We start from the raw sequence: 22,216 nt of genomic DNA on the forward strand, positions 1-22,216 counted from the left end.
CCGCACCGCCTGCAACCTCCCCCCCCTCCTCGATCTCCGCCCCCCCTTCTTTTCCCGCAAACCTTATTTGGGCCACAGACCCATACTCAGAAGAAACTAGGACATATTTGACCACTTGACAGTGGAATCATGAGTCCAATAGGCATACATCACACGAAGCCTGCGGTGACTTACGGGTCACCGACACAGTACTAACCTGTCACCTCCCTCACTCAACAAGACAAGGCCGCGCACACACTAGACCTAGACGCCCTGACGGAAACTAGATGGGAGGCAGTGTACAATCAAACCAGGGGGGACACGCGAAAATAACAATGGATGCCTAACCACTGTATTACTGAACAGGGACCTGTACTGCTATGGGCCTGCGCGCCCGAATACCTACTTATTTTTTCATACACGTTCTGGCACATGTTGTGCTTCAGTTACAATACACTCGAACAGACCTGCGAGTCTCACTGTGAACGTAAAATGATAATAAAAATATATTTACAAAAAAAAGCAAACACAGCACAAGCATTTTTATTAAATTTGCTTGCGCTGCGCAGATCAAATACAGGGCCTTTTTCTCATGCTAGAGCTCTTTAGCGGGGCTCTGTGCATTGAACCAACATGCTCATTTTGAGAGGGGGCGTGCTTGTCATTAGTGATGACAAAACACACCCTCTCTGTCCCCACCCCCTTCTCAGGGGGCCGCTGTGATAAAAAAATGCCCAGGCAAATTTTTTTCCCAGTCCGGCCCTGACTGCACCCCTCTCTCACACGCACTGCACCCCCATACACAGTGCCATCTTAACAAAATTATTGGCCCCCGGGCAAAGCAGTGCACTGGGGCCCTGCCTACACAACCAGTCACAGGAATAACATTTTTTATTTATTGATAAAATTACGCTTATATTTATTGGTACATCCAACAAATGCAATACATTCATACATTACAAACAAATAGACTGCTGAATACACACACAAGGACTGCTGAATACACACACAGAACTGCTATGTTTCACTGAGGCTTAATCCAGCCTCTAGTAGCTGTCTCACTGACAGCCGCTAGAGGCGCTTCCGCAATTCCGCTGGACGTCCATAGGAAAGCATTGAGTAATGCTTTCCTATGGCCGGTTTGAATGCGCGCGCGCAATCGGAGCTGGGAGGCGGATCGGGGCGGAGAGATCCCCAGCGCCAGGGGAGCCCGGCGCTGGAAAAAGGTAAGTGCTGAAGGGGTTTTAACCACACACACACTCTCACAAACAGACCCATACACACTAGCTGACAGACACACACACACTCACTTACAAAACATACACTCTCACTGACAAACACACACTCACTAACAGACAAACACAAACTAACACACTCAGTAACAGACACACAGTAACACACACACAAACTAACACACACACACTGACACTCACTAGCAGAAACACACTCAATAACAGACACACAAACACACTCAGTGACACACACACACAGTAACACTCACTAACACACTTACTGACACTCACTAGCAGACACACACAAACTAACACACACAGTAACACTCACTGACACAAACTAACACACTCGTTAACAGACACACACACACAGTAACACACACACTAACACACATACACACTCACATTTATTTTTATTTAATCCCTAGGCTCCCTACCTTTTGGAGTGCTGAAGGGAATTCCTGCTGTCCCTGGGGTCCAGTGGGGCTGCTGGGCGGCCGGTCCTGCGGACGCGCGAGGGGGGAAATATCCCCGTGCGCTCTCTGCCCAGCTCCAAGGGAGCTGGGCAGAGATCGCTAAGGGGAGAGTGCTACCTTGAGCGCCCGCAGGACCAGCCGCCCTCAAAGTGATGCCTCTGCCAGCCTCGGGGGCCCTGAGGTAGCCAGCTCCTGGGCCCCCCAGGAGAATAGGCTGGCAAAATTTGGCCACACTGGCGTGCATACCGGGTCACAGGGCGGGCGGGTCCCTGGAGGCCCGGTCGCAGCTGCGACCCCTGCGGCCGCGGTATGTACGCCAGTGATTGCAGCCCTCACACACACATTTCTGCCCCTATACCGGCATACCCCAGGTAAGTTATCAAACTGTTTTTTAAACGATTTGACTACTTACTCTAGGAGGGCGCCACGGGACTCCTGGCACCAAAACCACTACAGAGAGCTGTAGTGGTTTTGTACCTGGATTGTTTCTTTAAATGATCTGCCAGTGCCCCTCCTGAGATTAGGTTCTGGATCCACCCCTGCCTGACATATCCTCTCTTGTGCTACCCTTGTGAAATCTTGGTATAAAAACTGTTACTTTGAAAGCAATCGTTGATTGTGATTGACATTTTCTCTGTAAAATGATACTAAGTGAATATCGCAACTTATAGAGGCTGCTACACCCCCTTAAACATAATGACCTGTTGTAGTCTATGGGGGTCTGCAGCTGTCACCATAGCATTTTATTTAGCTGTTTGTACTAGAGTCATGGGTCTGTGCTGCATATGAGACAGTTTAAGGTGAACGCTGCTATTTCTCATGATTGCTCCTGTTGTGAATGCGGTAGCTCTGGGTGGAAAATGCACGAATCTGCCTGTCACATTATGGTGAGCACCTGTATAAAGAGACATCAATATTTATATGCAGTCCTCTCCTCCTGCATGTTGACTGTCACAGCTCCAGTAAATATTGACACTGAAATGGTCACACCCCAAGCAGTCTACTCCATCTATCTGTGCTTTTTTTCCCTCTGCTCCCTCCCTTTTTTATTTATTTATTTGTATTAATAGTGCCTTTTTTTTTTTTAACTCTTTCCACACAGTCATAGAGGAAGACTGTCTGTATTTTTCGTTCCAAACACAGAATGAATGAATCTCCTCCATCTCTCCACTACCCACCCCTTTTCTTTTTTTCCCCCTCAACTCTTCCCTCCCTCTCTCATCTGCACTGACTCCTTTTATATCCTTTAGACCTAGCACAGACTGGACCCCCCACCCTGCATCAGCCATCAAACAGGTAACATTTTTCCAGAGGGTGTCTGTGCATGCCTCTTCTCTACATATGTGTCTGTGAAATTAATCGTGCAGCAAATGTGCATTTATGTGTGCATACTCTGCATTCATATGTATGTATTTAGAGGTACACGTAGCATAGAAAGCACATAAACATGTATACAATTGTCAATGCATTTTCAAGAATGCATGCTGCGTATGCAAACTGGTTCTCTTTGCAGTTTATTTTATGTGATGGGGTTCTTATCTAATGGTGAAGACTGGCTTCAAGGCTGCATTTTTTTTTTCTTAGAACCAATAGATTATATTTTGTGTTGAGACTGCATGATTGCATGGGAATGTAAAATCTGTAATCAGGATTTTAGCTGCTCTGCTGCTGCTGCAAACAGGTAATAAGCAGTAAAATAAGGCATTCATGACTGCTGTTTACTGAAAATGCAATTACATGAACGAAAAGGGCATGTAAAAGCTAGTTTAGTCTGAGATGTAACAGACAAAAATGATCATTAAGAGCTGGACAAGTGTGTGTGTGTGTATATATATATATATATATATATATATATATATATATATATATATATATATAAATGATATTTAAGGTTGCATTACAGCCAAGAAAATTGAAATGTGCAATAATATACTGCTATTTCTTACTGCAATCAATGCTTTGCAGGGACAAGAAAAAAATGCATTGTATAATGAACAGAAACATAAAGTTTGTAATAAATATATATATTTAGATTATATACAGGTACATACATACAAATATGCAATGCTAGCCCCTATTATCTCTTGTAGCACTATGTCCTCACAGCTGTCATATAAATGTCTTTATACATGGTTTTCATGGCTATTCATCTATATTTATATATCTGCTTTTTGATTATTGATCTAAATATCCACTAGGTATTTAAAGTGCAGCTCTGTGTAACAATATTATCTCTATAAAATTCTCAAGCTATGTGATGCATGCCACTTATGTGTGTTAGCCGTTAACTGTTTGCTGGTATTTCTTAATTATAAATACATGATTAAACAAAGCTGCATGCATCTCAGCCTTTAAATGTATTCTTTGGGTTAGGTTCTTTATCATGATACTGAGATACTGAGCTGCTGTGTAAATCTCTTGCTTACATTGGCTTCAGTCTGTATATTTCACAGGTCATGCTAGCTACCACATAACCATAATATGTTACCTACATAAAAAAAGCATGACACAGCTTAAACAAGTATTTTTCATGTAGAAATATTGTCAAATTCAATAATTCAATAGTATCACTCATTATTTGTTTTTTAATAGCACGGACTAGTATGTGAAAATGAGCCAATATCAAGAAGAACACATATTGGGCTAGAAAATAACTGTTAACTAACTCTGGCTATATTCACAGGGGGCTAAGTTGCCGACTGCTTAATAGGAGTATAACGCAATTAAATGTCAAGACTGATAATGGATATTTTCTCATTGAGAGTAGTAGTTGATGACAAAAGGAAGATGAAGGTTGTAAATACTTAAATGAACACTCCAGACTCCTAAAGCACTTTAACTCAGTGGCTAAGCTAAACATCCCCATAGTAAAGACTCAGTAGGGCACCCCTTATTTCTCCTGTCAAGTGCCTGTTGGGATCATTGAGATCCCAGCATGCATCTGCCCGCCGGCTCTCCCGGCAGCCACTGTGGCTTCTTGTTTTAGCAATCGCATATTTTTCAATGATAGAAGTATGATTGATGGCCGCAATCACACTCCTCCCACGTCTAGGCAGCTGGTATTGTTATTATTATTTTATTTATATAGCGACATCAGATTCCGTAGCGCTGTACAATGAGTGGACTCACAGACATGTTGTTGTAACCAGACAACTGGACGTACAGGAACAGAGAGGTGGAGGGCCCTGCTCAATGAGCTTACATTCTAGAGGGAGTGGGGTATAGTGACACAAAGGGTAAAAGTAGGGGTACAAAGTAGGTTGTTAGAAAAGTATTCAATGAGGGCTTAGTAGGTAATTTTTGTCAGTTGCAGGAGAGGAGTCATGGGGGGTGGGGGGTAAAAACCTGCTAACAGTTTATTTGATATGCTTTCTTGAAGAAGTGAGTCTTCAATGATTTTTTGAATGAGTGGAGACTGGGTGAAAGTCTTACAGAGAAGGGAATGGAGTTTCACAGAAGAGGTGCAGCCCATGAGAAATCTTGGAGTCGAGCATTAGAGGTGGGAGTACGGATAGAGGATATGCGTAGGGGCCTCGGCGGGACATATTTGTGTATTAGGGAGGATAGGTAGGTTGGAGCAGAATTAGTAGGGACTTGTAAGCAAGCACCAGGATTTTAAATTGAGCCCTATATCTAACTGGAAGTGCAAGGACTGACAGAGTGGAGAGGCGTGGGAGGTGCGAGAGGACAGGAAAATGAGCCTCGCTGCCGCATTCATTATAGATTGCAGCGGTGCAATCTGAGAACATGTAAGACCACTGAGAAGGGTATTGTAGTAGTCAAGGTGAGAGAGAACAAGAGCATGGACCAGCACCTTAGCCACATCCGGGGTTAAATAGGGGCAGATGCGCACTATGTTTTTGAGATGGAAGCGACAGGATTTGGCGATTGATTGGATATGAGGGGTGAAGGAGAGGTTGGAGTCAAACAGAACACCCAGGCAGCGAGCCTGCAAGGTAGAGGTGATGGTAGCACCGTTGACTTGGAGGGAGACAGACACAGGAGTAGTGACACTTGAGGGAGTAAAGACCAGAAGTTCTGTTTTGGACAGGTTGAGTTTAAGGAAGTGAGCAGCCATCTAGTTGGAAATCGAAGAGAGGCAGTCAGAGACACGAGTCAAGATTAGCGGAGAGAGATCAGGAGAGGACAGGTAGATTTGCGTGTCATCCGCATAGAAATTATAACGGAAGCCAAAGGAGCTGATGGGTTTACCAAGGGAGGCAGTATAGATAGAGAACGGTAGGGGACCAAGGACAGAACCTTGGGGGACGCCGACAGAGAGTGGTTGGGGGGAGGAGGCAGAGTCAGAGAAAGAAACACTGAAAGAGCGCTGGGAGAGGAATTAGGAGCACCAGGAGAAAACAGTATCCCGTAGACCAAAATTACAGAGAATGCGAATGTCAAGGCAGCAGAAAGATGGTATAGGCTGTGATCAGTGAGATGCCAGTATCTACACGCCGCTACTGCATGAAATAAAGACACACAATCCCTATTAGTTATCCCGTGTCTTTGAATGATAGGCATGTGGTAATCTCTCTCCTATCTTCAGCAGCCAGCAGGTACACGCTATTACTGCTGTGTTCATTACCATTTTCCTCTACTCCATTCTCTCTCCCCCTTGTCATTCTCATTACCTCATTCTCTCTCCCCCATACTAGCTCCCCCTCCCATGCTCATGGTCCCTTCACTCTCATTCTCTCTCACCTATGTTTATTACTCCATTCTCTCTCCCATGCTCATTACCCCTTTACTCTCCACTCTCCTCTGAAGTTTGTGATTGGACAGCCACAGAAAGTCTGAGCTTTGTTACAATAGGAGGGCTTGCAAAGTCTTGAGACTAGAGTTCTGCAGCTTTTGCAAGCTGTTTTTAGATATACCCAAATGAAAAGATGTATGGTTAAATGCATGTATGTTTTCATTTGGGAGTAAATCTACATAACGGTGATCATTTTTTTGTATTTGGACAGTTGAATATCCCTTTAAGATGTGGTCAATAAAAGTCAGGAATAAAAGAGAAGAAATATTCTTGGTCAAGGCTGGAAAGTATAGTAACATAAACTATAGATATTTAGTTTAAGAAAGCATTCCCTACTGAAGCACAAATTCCTATAACTTAATTTGGACAAGCAGTATTAAGTTTGGATAGTCAGGTGAGAGGAAGGAAGGAGATAAACTGGATTTGAAAGATGAAGAATGTAAGACTGATTTAGAGGAAATTTCAAATTCATGATAAAAATAACCGACTTGGAAACATTCTCTAAATCTGCAATGCTTCCAGTTCGGCTACTCTGGCCTCGAGTTTGAATTCTCACATTAGCTAATCACCCTGATAGAATTCCAGACGCCACTGCAGGGTCAGAGAAATGAAGGGTATAGTTATACTATAATGGGAAATTGAATATATGTAAGTGAATTTTTGAAATAAAACATATTTAGTTACATGGGCTGAAAAATCAAGAGTATATTTATACTATAATGGAAAATTAAATATATGTAAGATTTTTTTTTTTTTGTAAATCTTTATTTTTGTTGTGCGTAGGTTAACAGTACATGCTTGTCTAGCCACGACAGCTTTCACAAGCTTAATTATCAGAAACATTGTTGGACATAGTATGGCATTTCAAATAACAGCGCACACTTTTTTTTTTTTTTTTAAAGTTACTAGTAGAAACATAAGGTAGAGTAGTCAAGCATCCGGTAACATATAATTAAACAATAATTTGAACACAAGAGAAAACACTTCGCTCAATGAGATGTATATGTTGGTTCTGCACATTTTCAATAGGTAGTTATGTCAAGCTAGGTAAACGTCACGAGGTCCCATTAGTATACAGTACATTATGCTAGTGTTACTGGCTATGCTGGTTTAACCAACTATCAGATACAAAGCTTAAAACAGTTGCTTCAGTTGGTAAAGTGATATAATTTTTTTTTTTTTATATTCAATATTTTATTGAATTTTTAGAATAGACAAACGAGCACAATTACATCGAATAAAGTTTACATCATAAACAAAGCATGTTGTCATCAAACACATTTCAGGAACCTATAAAAGTGTTACACATGAACTGCAACTGTTCCCGTTTCTCATCCAGCTGATGAATATAATGATTGACAATTATAACATATTTAGGGGGATAAAAGGGGGGGGGGGAAGAAGGAGGGGGGGGCAAGGGGGGAGGAGTCTATCACTTTCCTCAGTGTTTGCTACGCAGGGAAATGTAGATGGATGTGGTAGCTTGAGGCTTGCGTTAGAGTACACACTCTGGTTGCCTTGCGCCATGTGTCCCATTTTTCCCATGCCGCTTGCCAGTATTTGTTTGTGGTTCGTAATCGTCGTGCTGCTATTTCGTATTTCTTAGTGGTGTCTATTGAGTTGATGCATTGGTCAACACTGGGGGGGTTTGTGTTTAGCCATGTTCTGCTAATTGTTGTGAGTGCTGCAATAACTATGTGGTAGGCTAGGTATTGGTCGGCCTTATGCATTTTTGATAGCAGTACCAGTAGTAGGTACGTTTCTGGTGTGTGAGGCATTGTAGTACCTGTTGCCTCCATTATGGCTTTTGATATACCTTCCCAAAAGGATTTGAGCGCTGGACATGACCACCATATGTGGGTCATTGTTCCTGCTTCTTTTTTGCATCTCCAGCATTCAGCTGATTTGCCTTTATCTGTTTTGTGTAGCCTGGTTGGCACCATATACCATCGGTACAGCACCTTCCTGCTAGTTTCTATGTGGGAAGCATTCAAAGTAAGGTGTTTGTGTGCAGTAAGGGCCTTAGACCACATCTCGCCTGGAAAGTTTTGATTTAATTCTTTTTCCCATGCTCTTACATAGCTTAATGTCTCTACCTGTTCGTCTTTCTGGAGTAACTTGTATAGAACTGACAGCATCCGTTGGGGAGGTTTGCGCATAGTGCATAGATTTTCCATATCAGTGGGCTCAGGGCCCTGGTTTTGTGACTTATGCTGTGTCAGATGCTTGTGCATCCAAGACTGTAGTTGCAGGTATGAGAAATATGCTTTATTTGGGATATTAAACGTATCAACTAATGTTGGAAAGTCCGTTAGTCGGCCTTTTGTCATTAGTTGGGAGATGTTGTCGATGCCACATCTGTTCCACACTCCACAATCAAATCCGGGGATCAAGATTTTTAGAGCCTGGATCTGCAGAGCTGGGGATATGTGTGTCGCTGCGTATTGTTTTCTATAGTAGTTGTCCCATACATGGAGTGTTGCCTCCGTTGTGGGGCATATGTCTTTGTATTTTGGTCGTTTATGTTTGGGTATCCATATGAGCGTGGGTAGCAGAGCCCCATCTGTGTGTGCCGCTTCTATTTGGCTCCAAATATGTGGTGTCTTGTGGTGGAAGGTGGATATGAGTGTGTTTAACATGGCTGCGGTATAATATTTCCTCACATCCTGTACTCCCATTCCCCCTGCCTTAAAGGGTCTATATAATATACTTGCCGCAATTCTGGGTCTTTCCCCCCCCCAAATGAATTGGTTCAGGGATCGTTGGGCTTCCGTGAGGAAATGCATCGGCACTCTAATCTGAAGAGTTCTAAATAAGTATTGTAGTTTCGGCAGAACCATCATTTTCACTGCCGCGATTCTACCTAACCAGGAGACATATTTCCCTGTCCAGCTTTGGAGTTGGCATCTAATTTCGTTTAACAATTTTGCGTAGTTTGCCTTGTGTAGTTTATGCGGGGACGGTGTGAGATTGATACCTAGAAATGTTAGGTGATCGCTTTTCCAGTCATATGCATGCGAGCCACGTAGGACTGCTAGTTGGTCCTCTGCGATATTGAGACCCATAGCCTGCGTCTTGGTAACATTTAGCTTGTAATATGAGCAGTTGCTAAAGTGTTGTATTAAAGACTGAAGGGCTGGTAGGGAGATATCAGGTTTAGCCAAAGTAAGCATGACGTCGTCTGCGAACAGAGTAATCTTATGCGAGCTCTCGCCTATATGAATCCCTTGTATTTTATCAGAGTCCCTTATACTTTGTGCTAATGGTTCCAAAGCTAAAATGTAGAGTAGGGGTGACAGTGGGCAGCCCTGCCTAGAGCCATTCGAGATGTGGAATGGCCTGGAGGAGAACCCCCCGTTGACTATTTTTGCTGTTGGATTATCGTAGATTGTTGAGACTAGTGTAATGAAGCTGTTTGGGAACGCGAATTTCCTTAGTACTGCCTTTAGGTATCCCCAGTGTAGCCTGTCAAACGCTTTCTCTGCGTCCAGCGACAGAGCCACACTGGGTTCCCCCGTTTTCTGGATCTTGTGAAGGATGTTAATCAGTTTTCTGGCTCCATCCGATCCTTGCCTGCCCCGTACGAAGCCCACCTGGTCGGCATTGATTAGAGATGGTATAATGGTACCTAGTCTATTGGCATATATCTTCGATAATATTTTTAAGTCAGTATTTAATAGTGATATGGGGCGCAGGTTTTGGCATTTGTGTGGGGGTTTCCCTGGCTTTGGTAAGGTGGTTATGTGAGCCAGTAACATTTCTCCCGGAATAGTTCCTGTGGTGATAATGTTATTGTATAGTTTTTCTAATGTGGGGATCAAAATATGTGCAAAGGTTTTGTAATAGATATTTGTGAACCCATCAGGGCCTGGTGATTTCCCCTTTGGGAGAGCTTTAATCGTGTCTGCAATTTCAGTTTGGGTAATGTGGTCCTCTAGCATTTTTTGGGTTTGTATTGGTAATTGTGGTAATTTAATGCCGGCTAAGAATTCCTCTATGTCCGTGTTTGTGGGTTGGTGTGTTTGTTTGTCCGTCCGTAAGTTATACAGAGTCTCATAGTACTCCGCCATCATGTCATTTATAGTCTGAGGGTTGTGCACTTTATTCCCTTGTGAGTTTACAAGGTATGGTATTTTTGCGTTTTGTCTTTTGTGCTTCAGAAGCGCTGCCAGTGCTTTCCCTGCTTTGTTGCCTTGGGTGTACGTGTTTAATTTTAACCTATGTGTCAGAAGTGCTGTGTTGCGCAATTGTATGTCATTCAATTTCTGTCTTAGTTGGTCAATGCGGAGTTGCGAGGTTGGGGATGGGTTTTGCGTATGTGCAGAGGTCGTGTCCCTCAGCGCCCGCAGAAGCTCCATGTACTCTGTTTTTGATCGTCGGTGTAGGTAGGATGATTGACTGATGAGAGTACCCCTTATGACCGCCTTGTGAGCCTGCCATAAAGTAGCAGGGGAGGTGTCAGGTGTGTCATTAGTGCTGAAGTATGATGTTAGTTCGTCTGTGAGTTTGGAGCAGAACTCCTGGTCATGTAATAGGGTGTCGTTCAGACGCCATTGTGTTGTCCCACGGAAGTGGAATGCGTCCCTTAGGGATAGATGCACCGGGGCATGGTCGGACCAAACAATATTCCCTATCCCACTGTGTTCTACGTGCGGAAGCAGGTTCCCAGATGTAAATATATAATCTATTCTCGTGTACGTGCCATGTACCGGGGAATAGAATGAGTATTCTCGACCATTGGGGTATTGGGACCTCCATGTGTCATATAGATCATGGTCCGTCAGTAGTTTCATAATTTCTGCCGCTTGTTTACGCAATTGTTTGAGTCTGGGTGATTTGTCTGTTAATGTGGTATCAAGTTTAGGTTGCAGTATGTGGTTCAGGTCTCCACATAGGATTATGGACTGTTTTTGGGTAGTGTGAATCTTGTTGAGAACTTTATTCAGAAAATTTCTTTGATTGATGTTAGGTCCATATACACTCACCAGAGTGTACAATGAGTTATTTAGTGTGCAGCCCAATATCAGGTATCTGCCTTGTGCATCTTTTTTAAGGGTTAGGAGTTCGAATGATACCGATTTATGAATAAGGATGGAGACCCCTCGTGATTTTGTGGAATATGTTGAGTGGTATTGTACAGGGTAGTCTCTGCTGGCGAAGTTAGGGACCCTATTGTGGACAAAGTGCGTCTCTTGTACGCAGAGTACATCCACTTTTGCTCGAATCGCATCTTCAAGGAGAAGCCTCCTTTTGTGTGGCGTGTTTAGGCCACGTGCATTAATGGTTTGTATTTTCATACTTTACTTATTGAGTTTTAAAAGTTGCGTCTGTATTGGGGCGGTATGCCCTTGATTTGCATTGTTTCGTTTTTTGTATTGCGGGGAATTTTGTCCCTCTACCTCTTGTTGTGTTTTATATGCGTCCCTTGTTAGGTCTCTTAGATTATAGTAGCTAAGCTTTGGGCTACCATCTCTATAGATTGGATGATAGTGGTTTGAGTTGCGTATTTTGTATGTTATATTTAGGAATTTGAGCAATCGTGGTTGTGGTGGGGTTAAGGGTAAGTAACACAGGGAAGGTGGGATAACTATGTACAGGGTATCTCCTTTGGAGATCTCGTGTGGGTATTCCACACTCGGGGAAGTGGAGAAATTTCTTTCCTCCATTTGCGTGGTTGTTGGCGCCCTTCTGGGCTCGGTTTAACTATTTTATTTGGCTGCATCTTGCTTACATAAGGTGCACGGACTTGGGCTCGGGCCTGGGACCGGGTTTTAGTTGCGGCTCCTGGGGCTCTTTAGTGTCTCTTTAGTGTCCTGTCTTACCGTGTCATGTGGTTCATCATGGGCGTAACCTATTTGTGTGGCTTAGTTTGCTATGGTCTGTGAGGCCTGTAAGTGAGCGGGGGGAGCTGACATACCAATTTACATACTAACACATTGTATATACCACCTAACTTTTCCCTGCTCAAAGTTCCATAACAGATCTTCCCTATTAACATCCCATCTGACTTGCCATCGTCCCCCACCCCCCCCCCCCCAAATATCACACAAGCATTCCCTCCCACTCCATCCCCGCAGTTTTATCTTGTCCCTTCCCCATTTGTTTTTTCTATATTTTATACCATGTTCTGTTCCCCCAATACATTACAGTTTTGTGTTTCAGGCCTAGCAGGCCATGGCTTTGTACGGAGTCTCTAGTTGCAGGTTCTCTGGCTCTGCGGAGCGACACATGTCCTTATATATGTAGTATGAATCGTGCTCGGGGATTCTTGCCTCGATGGTTGGGCTGAAATTGGGGGAAACTGCAAATATAATCAGTTCACTCACATATGTTAGTCCGGACCCGGGGGACCCCGCGCCGGTACCGGTTCTGCTCACGCCTCGTCACAGGCCGGCGGGAGGTCCCGGCTCCGTAAGAGTAGTCCATATGCGGCCTGTTTTTTCCTTTGTAAAAGAAAGAAAAAAAAGAGTACATGTTTCTTCGTTGGGAAGTATAACTCGTACAGGTCGGTTCAAAACTGTGTGTTCTGCCTCGGTCTCTGCGTCCGCACCCGCTCTGTTTGCACTTCGTCACCAGTGCGGCGCGAGGCCCAGTTCTGTGGAGGCAGTTCGGGAGAGATCATGAGTGTGATATTGGCGCTCCATGCATCATCCTATTCGGGGGGGGGGGGGGGCCTGTTCTCACTGATTCGGGCCCGGGGCTCCCACCGCAGCTCCCGCTCTGCTTGAGCTTCGTCACGGGCCGGCAGGAGACCCGGCCCGAGAAGGGTAGGCTTTAAACGGTCTATTTGTGGTCCACATACCTCTTGCCAGGAAATGGCTTCGCAGTTCGTGCTGAATGTGTTTAGGCCTGGGGCCCCCACATCCACCCCGGCTCTGCTTGCGCCTCGTTGTCGGAGCGGCGGGAGGCCCAGAACAGTGGAGGTGATTGAATCTCTTACACTTTTCCTGGTGGTAAGTCTCGTGTCATTTTACAATTTATATATGAGGGAGGCCCTGTGGTCTGTGCCGGCTGTTCCCGATCGGGGACCCCCGGTTCAATTCCTGCTCTGTTTGCACTTCGTCACAGTTATCTGTTTCTGCGGGAGGCCCCGATCTAGCGATGCTTGCCCGGCCCGGTCCCATTTTGTCCGCGCTTGTCCATTTGGTTATGTCTCAATCTCATAAACCAGTGAGTCAACTGGCTTTAATGACCTTTAGATGATTTCTTCCAGTCGGGCTTGAGGTGTCCAGTCGGTTTCGTTTGGTGTTCCGGTAACTCCACAGGCAGGTCCCAGGCCTTCAGTTGCTTCAGGCCTTGTTCGGGGGTGGGTATGATAGTAGTTTCACCATCTTTGGTAATGATCAGCTTAGTGGGAAACCCCCATCTGTACCTTAGGCCTTGTGAGCGTAGTGTGGTAGTAATTTGGTGGAATTCTTTCCTCCTCTTGAGTGTTACAGCTGAGAAGTCTGCAAAGATTTTCACGTTGGGGAATTCTGTTGGGGGCTTCGCCCTCATCTTGCTACTCCGGAGGATTATTTCTTTTACGTGAAAATAGTGGGCGCGTAGAAGTACATCCCTTGGTACTGACTGCGGGAGGAAGCGAGGTTTCGGGATGCGGTGCACCCTGTCTACCAGCAACATGTCCGTTGGTACATCTGGTGCATGTGCATGTAGTAGCGTACGTACATAGGCTGGGAGTTCAGCGGTTGTGACTTCTTCTGGGATGCCTCTCAAGCGAAGATTATTTCGGCGGGACCTATCTTCTAGATCCGCCAGTTTTTCTTCCATGTAGGTAAGCTTTGTCATTAATTGTTCCACGTTCCCTGCCAGGTCGTTGTGAGCTGTTGCAAATTCATCACACTTATCCTCCATGTGCGATGTCCGCTTTCCCAGTTCCTGAATGTCCCTCCGCATGGCGTCCGCTGTGTGTTGCCATGTGGTTACTAATTTGGTGGAGAGAATGTCCAGTGCTGCAGTGAGGTCTGCCTTTGTGATTTGGGCAGAGTCTGCTTGCAAGCCGGGTCCCCGGCTTTTCATTCCGGCCTCTGAGCCTGGGTCTCCGGTGTCATTTGAGGCCTGTTGCGACTCAGCCATTTGTGTCTGTTTCTGGTTAAAAAAATACATCTTGTCCGGTTTGGCCGAGTTCTTTTTGCTTTTATGTTGAGACATTTTGTTAAATTTCTTTTGGATGCAGCGTTATATAGCCAGATTAGAGTGGATTATGTGCCCAGGGTGCCAGAGCAAAGATTCATGCGGCCATCTTGCTCCGCGGTCGGCCACGCCCCCCGGTATAATTGTTTTAACCATTAAAGCTACATGCTGTGATAGTCCGCTAAGCCTGTTTGGGTTGTATGAAAGAAAACTAATACGTTTAAACTATTTATAACCCCCAAGAGTTAACCTGTGAACTTATAGCAGTGCCAGCAGAAGTGACCTTTGCAATATTGGGTTATCAACAGGATTCACACATGGCTGCATTTAAGTATTGGTCAAACCTCCGGTAACATATAGTTAAACAGTAATTGAAACACAAGAGAAAGAAAACACTTCGCTCAAGGAGAAGTATATGATGGTTCTGCACATTTTCAATAGGTAGTTATGTTGAGCTAGGTAAACTTCTCGAGGTCATATTCGTATAAGTGTTTTAACCGTTAAAGCTACATGCTGTGATAGTCCGCAAAGCCTGTATGAGGTGTGGGCCCAAATCTGTGAACCCAAAGCAGTGCCGGCAGAAGTGTTCTTTGCAATATTGGGTTATCAGCAAAATTTACACTTGGCTGCCCTGAATTCACCGGCTAGAAGTCCAGTCCATGTCAGCCAATGCCTAATCTTGGCAGAGTGGCTGAGGGATCCTTCAGGCCACGGGAGGTGGCAGAGCGCTGCACGCGGATCGGAGCCTTCTTCCGGCCCCAGGCCTTTGTGGAGGGCTGCATCAGCGAACCACAGGCTTGGTGGCTTCGTGAGTCCGAGGCTTTCCCGTATCGGGTGCAGTGAGAGACCCAGTTGGACATCCGCCGCCAGCGGCGGGCGGTCTTCCTGCGAGGTGGTCGATGCTTTGGAGACTTTCTCCTTTGGGCCCTCAGCCTGGGTAGGTAAGTAGGAGCGATAGGATTAGTAGTTGTGCCCGGGAGTAGTCGCTCCATCTCCAGCCCAGCTCTTGTCTTCTCCCTCTCTACGTGGACCGGCTTCAGGGCCATGCGCTTTTCCAGTGATGCCCAGAAGCGTTGGAAACTTTTTTCGATTCAGGTGAGTATGCACTCCACCGCAGTGTTGTTGTCTCCATCATGTGGCACGGGTGTAGGGGGCGACGTAGGCCCCACCGCCATCTTGTTAGGGACTTCGCTTGAAGTGGAGGAGCTGTGTTGAGCTACCGGAGGCCATGGAGGTGTTCGGGTGAGGCCATTGGGGACCGGGATATCCCCCACCGGTCCAGAGGGGGGGGGGGTGACAGAGCCAGTGAGACAATCCATCCTGGAGCTGCACCAGACACTCTGCAATCGAGTAAGATGGCGGCTGTCCGCCTCACCCCTCGCTTCAGTAGGCCGCAAGCCCCGGGCATACAATCTCCCCGCTGGGGTGCACATCATTCAGATCTGAGGTCTGCAGATTAGGCAGTGGATCGTCGTGTGTCAACTGGCAGGTTTTCCAGTGAAATTAGGCAGGTTTTCTGCTTAGTTATAGCTGGTTAGGTGAGAACAGGCAGGAGCTCATCAGACTTGCGACCGACCAGCATGGCGGTCTGGCCCCGCCCCCCCAAGATATATTTTTTAAAACAAACGTCTATTTAGTTACATAGCCTAAATAGTCTCAAGTTGATCAAGTTTAGGTTATCACCAATTAGTATTATTAGTGTTGATCCAAAAAAGGCAAACAACCCAGTTTGAAACTATTTCTACAAAAAAGTGTCGGTCTCCTTTCTCCTTGGATCAAGCCGATTTCATTGGCAGCATCTAAGTTGAAGGTAGTGCTTTGGATAAAAACCCAAATGAATGCACATGTCTGCAGTGTGTGCTTCTGAAAGAGGACCTCTAGTATCAGTTGAAAACCTCAAATTAAAATATGAGCTTGTGTTCATGTTGCGTTCCTTAAATTTGGAGTGAAATATATCGCACATAACAAATTTAAGAACACTTTCTAATGTTATGACAGCCTTTTCACTTTCCACTAGCCTTGTAGTACGTTTGAGATAATGTCGTAATGATCAATTGTGGTGGCTACCCCGAGAGGATGAGGGGTTTTGCTGCCTGAGCCGTTGTTTTCCCCCTGTCCAGAGTGATGTTTTCTGATTTCCTAGGATAGTATAGCTCTTACAAGAGCTGGGTGATTATAGCATGTATAGCTGGTCCCTACAATCATGAGATGAGACTCTATGATGAGGGTAAGCAAAGAATGATTTTAATGGTGCCACACTGGCCTTTAACACAATTCCCGATGCAAGGGGTACTCCCACGTGGACCTTGTGGGGAACAGACAAGATAAAGACATATGACAATGATGTTCAAATGTATGACACTTCCATTACAAGCATACAATCCCTCCTCTCTGCCTGGGAGATAATTGAGGCAGATACTGCATTAACTCAATTATCTCCAGGCATAAAAACACATTTTTATAAAAACTCAAAGTACCCCCAAAACACATAAAATCCCCACAATTATTACATCCCCTGATAGCACTGATCTTGGTGACCAACATATCCAAAAATCACCCAGATCAGTTGAGGGGTTCATGAATTCTATGGAAGTGGATAACAATGAGGTAGATTATATGGAATGACAAAAAAGCAGCCAATAGTGCTCTCTGTAGATAGGTAAGTGTAGCCCTAGTCCTAACAGGGACTCTTCTCCGCTGAATACTCATATACTCAGGAACAAGTAAAATATTCCAAGGGAACAGCCAAACACAGCAAGTTAAGCCAAGATTCTTCCAACACCTCCCCATTAACTTGACGACACTCAGTTGTGGAGGAATAACTGATTTATTTTTTCTACCGAATAGCGCTACTTTCGTGTTATTCCAGTCGAACTTAGGTGAAGGTGGATGTCCCAGCGGTGTTCGTGACGTCGAGTGTCCGATTTTAGTTCCATGCATTCGACGACCAAACACCGCTGCCTTTGTTCGTGTCCCAAGATGGCCACCGCCACGTGTTCGTCTATACGAACGGCGACCACCCAGCCGACCGCTTACAACGTTCGTGTGGTTGCAGTTTATGGAGGTGTGAACAGGGTTAATGAGCGGCACACTTCATATCTGGGTGGTCTACTGTTCGGTAGTTTGTTCGGTTGTCGAACAAAACCGTAGGAACCACTTAAGGGAATGGATTTCAACGAACAGCAAGGTAAAACGGGAAAACTTAGGTTACAAAGTAAGGGGATTTTGTCTCGCACCTTTATTGCACAGTCCAAACATAGGGGACAATGAGAAGTGGGGAATGGGGGTACGGACAGCCCGGAACCGGTATAAGAATATGGTAGCATGATCTATTCTGCTACAGTAAGTATCAATAAGGTAAATAAAAATATACTTGCAATAGAGTGAGCAGACTAACCGCTCTGTGTATCATGCCTGGGTGGTATAATTCCCAAGGATTTCTTTGGTTGGTTGTCTGCAGTAGGTAATCGATCCAGATGTCAGGTAAAAGTCTAAAAATAAATAATAAGTTCTAAAAATATATGAATAAAAGGCAGGTAGTGAGGTAGCCAAAATTCTTTATTTAACAGCATAAAAACCACAATGTAGAGGTTTTTACCAGGAAAGCCCTAAGGAGAGAAACACATTGTGGTTTTTATTTTTTTTATTCTTAGAACTTATTATTTTTATACTTTTACCTGACTTCTGGACCCATTATCTACTATGGACAGCCAACCAAAGAAATCCTTGATGGGGATTATACCACCCAGGCTTGATACATAGAGCGGTTAGTCTGCTCACTCTATTGTATGTATATTTTTATTTACCTTGTTTATACTTGCCTATCTATATAGAGGGCACTATTGGCTGCTTTTTTTTGTCATTCCATATGATCTACCTCATCGTTATCCAGTTGTGATTTTACTATCATTCTACTGTGTACCAAAACCAGAGGGATATCCTGCAAGTGGGGATTGCATACCACTGCATGCTGTTTTACCTAGAGCTGGTTATAGCTCTACTATATGTGAGTTGACATCTTATCTAAGTGTCGTTTGTCCTACGTATTACCATATCGCACTATTGGTTTGCCTCTGTTTTAGTTTTGAATATTTTTATTGTGTTCACATTATAGATACATGTATCGAACAGATTTGTGGAATAATAGAGCTAGAGTTTGCCCACGCAGGGGTTTAAGCATTGGTTGAGAACAGTATAAACATTCGGTTGCCTGCCCAGAGGTCCGTTTAACGTAACATTTTAATATACATTGTATTGAACATTACATTGCAAACGTGGTGTGTGTAAGGCGGGCCGGTGTCCGCATAACGGTCCGGTAAAATTCGCTTGAGCGGATTTGTCGGTTGTGGCCTGTGCAGAGACCTTTCAAATCCATTTTATAGTGTGCATCAGTTAACATAATAGCATGTACGAATGTATATCTGTGGAGTGCTGGTGGGCCGTTAAGTTGTAAGCTGATATCTTAGGGCAAATATATCATGTATCGGCACTTATAAGCAGAACTATATATTGGTTACAACATCAACTTTTGTTTTGCGTCTTAACTGTCATAAGAGTAGCCTATGTCAGGTATTCAGTTCGTGTCATACGGTCGTCGCGCGTTCCAGGTGTGTGTTGCGTATCAGCTCCTAAATAAGCTTTGCGTTAGGATATACTTCCTGAGGAGAGGTATAACGGTTAAGTGTTGCTGGCAAGGGGCATAATGGTGTGTGGTCTGGTCTGTAGCGACCCTCAGGGTGTTTCCCTGTGTACGTCCATACCTATAGTAGTGTCGGGTGCAGTCCCTCTGTATGTTGCGTGTGGGATCGTATCTGTCGGGGTGAGTTAGCCCTCATAGTCGCCGTAATTCGTGGTATCCCTATGGTGTAGTACATGTGGGTTGGATCATTTGTGTTGTAGTCTCCGTTGTGTGTGTGTCTCATGTGTGGTGTACGTTGTACGGTTTTCATTCATTACTGTGTCGGCTATGTCTCCCTGCTCTCTCTGGGTGGGATGTCTGTCCTCATAGTTCTGTGTCGCATATATCTGCTGTCTAATCCGCTATGGTCTAGTGCCGGAATATAATGTTTCCTCTGTCGTGTGTGGCGTCGCAGATGCGGCCCCCGTTGGTGTCTGGTGGTGTGGGTTGGTCTGTTGGTGTAGTCTGAGCGTGTGTGGTTAGTGGTCTTTCGTGTCTGTGTGGATGTGTCTTGCTTGCCTGGTCGTGTGGTCTCCCGAGTGATTTGTCTGGCACTTTCGGTGTCTAAGCCCTTGGATTTTCCTTACCCCGTCGTGTCCCTTTTGTCGTGGTTGACTTGTGTCCTGTGTGTCCCAATGGTGGGCTCGGTGCGGCGGTGGGCTAAGTGTGTGGTCCTGTGTGGTGTGACATCTGTTTCCCATCTGCGTGGGGGTTATACGTCTAGTCAGCCCTATATGCAGATGTGGTCTGGCAAGATGTTCTGAGGGCGTCGCCGTGACTGTAGGTGTTGTGGCTGCCTCGGTCTGCTGTGGCGAGGTGGCGTCTGTGTGTGGGGTTGGGTATGGCGTGTCTGGTGTTCTATGCCCCTCCCCCTGTCCCCCGCCCGGCCTGCTGCGTCGCGCCGTCGTCCGTCCGCCTCTTGTGTTTCTCTAGTTCTTTTCCTTCTGCCACCCGTTATGGTGTGGTTAAATGGCGTCTGAGGGAGTCCGATGTGGTTAGTCTCGTCCAGTGGAACCAGCGTGTGGTATGGCGGTCCCTGAGGTTCGGTGTTTCTGCTTTCATGTCCTCGAATGACCTTGTGGCCTCCACCTCCTCTATCCATCTCGATAGAGGGGGCGTGGTGGTCTGTTTCCAGAAGATGGGGATGGTCATCTTAGCGGCATTCAGGAGTCGGGGGATAATTGATCTCTTGTATGTGTGTGCTGCCATGGTGGTGTGGTGCAGGAGGAAGGCGGCTGGGGACTGTGGCAGGAGTTCTTCTGTGACCTCGTGTATTATTGTCCGAATTCTTTCCCAGAACGGTCTGATACGGGTGCACGACCACCAGATGTGAATAAACGTACCTGCTTCTTCCCCGCATCGCCAGCATATGTCTTGGAGTTCTGGGTTCCTGGCGTGGAGTGCCGTCGGTGTCAGGTACCATCTGGTAAAGATCTTGTATGAGTTTTATTGGCATCGTGCCGAGCTCGGCGTCTTCTGTATCAGGGTGATGCTCTTGTTCCAATCCGTATCCGTCATAATTTCCTCGAGGTCCTCCTCCCATTTTCTGATGCACGGTGGTGCGAGCAAGTATCTGCTCGTGGTTAAGAAAGTGTAGATTTGTGAGATGGCTCGTGGTGGTTCTTTGTCCTGCGTGCAGAGAAGTTCAAATTGTGTTAAGTCTCTCAAAAGGGAAGGCTTTTGCGGAATGGATCTGGCATATTGAGCAATTTGCGTTTTCGCTAGGGCGTGGGCGAATGTGTGCGGCCTGTCCGGGTATAGTTCTCTCAGTGGCCGGATGTCGAATGGTCGGTGGAGAACATCCTTTATGCGCGGTATCGCGTTGTGCCCTGCTGGGCCTGGTGCTGGGCCGTAGTCTCCGGCCGGGAAATCCGGGTTACCTTTCAGGGGTAGGAGTGGGCCCGGGTCTGTAGTCAGATATTGTTTTGTGCCCTGCCCGTGCCATACTTGCATGGTTGCTGCCACGAATGGGTTGGTGATGTGTTTGTTCCTATATGCCATCTTGGTGATCCATGGTAGGGTTCTGAGGTCACATCTGGTGATATCCGCTTCTAGTCGCGTCCACTGTTTGGTGCCGCTGGCCACCGACCAGCTGATGACCCTGGTGATGTGCGCCGCGTGGTAGTACTTTTCGAAGTCTGGGAGAGCCAGGCCCCCTTTAAGCTTGGGTAAGATCAGTTGGGTGTGTGCTATGCGTGGGGATTTACCCTTCCAGATAAAGGAGCGGATCTCCGTCTTGAGCGTTTGTGGAACCTTGATCGGCACTGTTTGGAATATGAAGAGTAGTTTCGGTAGTAGCGTCATTTTCACCGCGTTCACTCTGCCCAGCCAGGATATGTAGTATGAACCCCATCTCTGCAGTTCCTCCGTCGCCTTTCTCAGTATCGGGAGATAATTATGGGTGTACAGATCCGTTGGGTTGGGTGTAAGCCATATCCCCAGGTATTTCATGCGTTGGTCACACGATATGAGTGTTGTCCCTGGATCATGCGCTTAAGCGTTTGGCTGGCGGTCAAATTTAATATCTCCGATTTCGTGTAATTGATTCTGAGGTTCGAGATGCTGCTATATAGGTCGAATTCTGCCTGTATTGCTCGTAGGGATAGTTCCGGGTCTGTGACCACGAATAGCATGTCATCCGCGTAGGCCAGAGTTTTGTGGTGTACGGTACCGACTGTCAGTCCCCGGATGTCTGCGTTGTGTCTAATCCTGCTTAGGAAGGGCTCCAGAGTCAGTGCAAAGAGTATGGGCGAGAGCGGGCAAACCTGCCTGGTTCCGTTGTGGATCTGAAACGGGTCCGTCAGTGCGCCATTGATTCGAATACGCGCCGTTGGGTCGGTGTATAGCGTCTGTACCCAGGTCATATAATTTGGCCCAATGCCGAGGAAGCGGAGTGTTTCAAACATCAGGTCCCAGTCCACCCTGTCGAACGCTTTCTCAGCGTCAGTGGACAGGAGTAGGG

At 45.7% G+C, this 22,216-nt stretch overlaps 1 protein-coding gene across 1 annotated transcript in view; it reads left to right on the top strand.

The window, feature by feature from the left end:
• The first annotated feature begins 2,953 nt into the window (after nt 1-2,953).
• The window catches only part of FRMPD3 (FERM and PDZ domain containing 3), a 212,939-nt gene continuing 193,676 nt past the window's right edge, over nt 2,954-22,216 (top strand). Inside the window, exon 1 of the mRNA XM_063432397.1 lies at nt 2,954-2,983. The gene's annotated coding sequence lies outside the window, so the exon portion shown is untranslated. The remainder of the gene's footprint in view (nt 2,984-22,216) is intronic.

This window comes from Pelobates fuscus, chromosome 9, assembly GCF_036172605.1.
Source record: "Pelobates fuscus isolate aPelFus1 chromosome 9, aPelFus1.pri, whole genome shotgun sequence".
In the NCBI taxonomy this organism is placed as follows: Eukaryota; Metazoa; Chordata; class Amphibia; order Anura; family Pelobatidae; genus Pelobates; species Pelobates fuscus.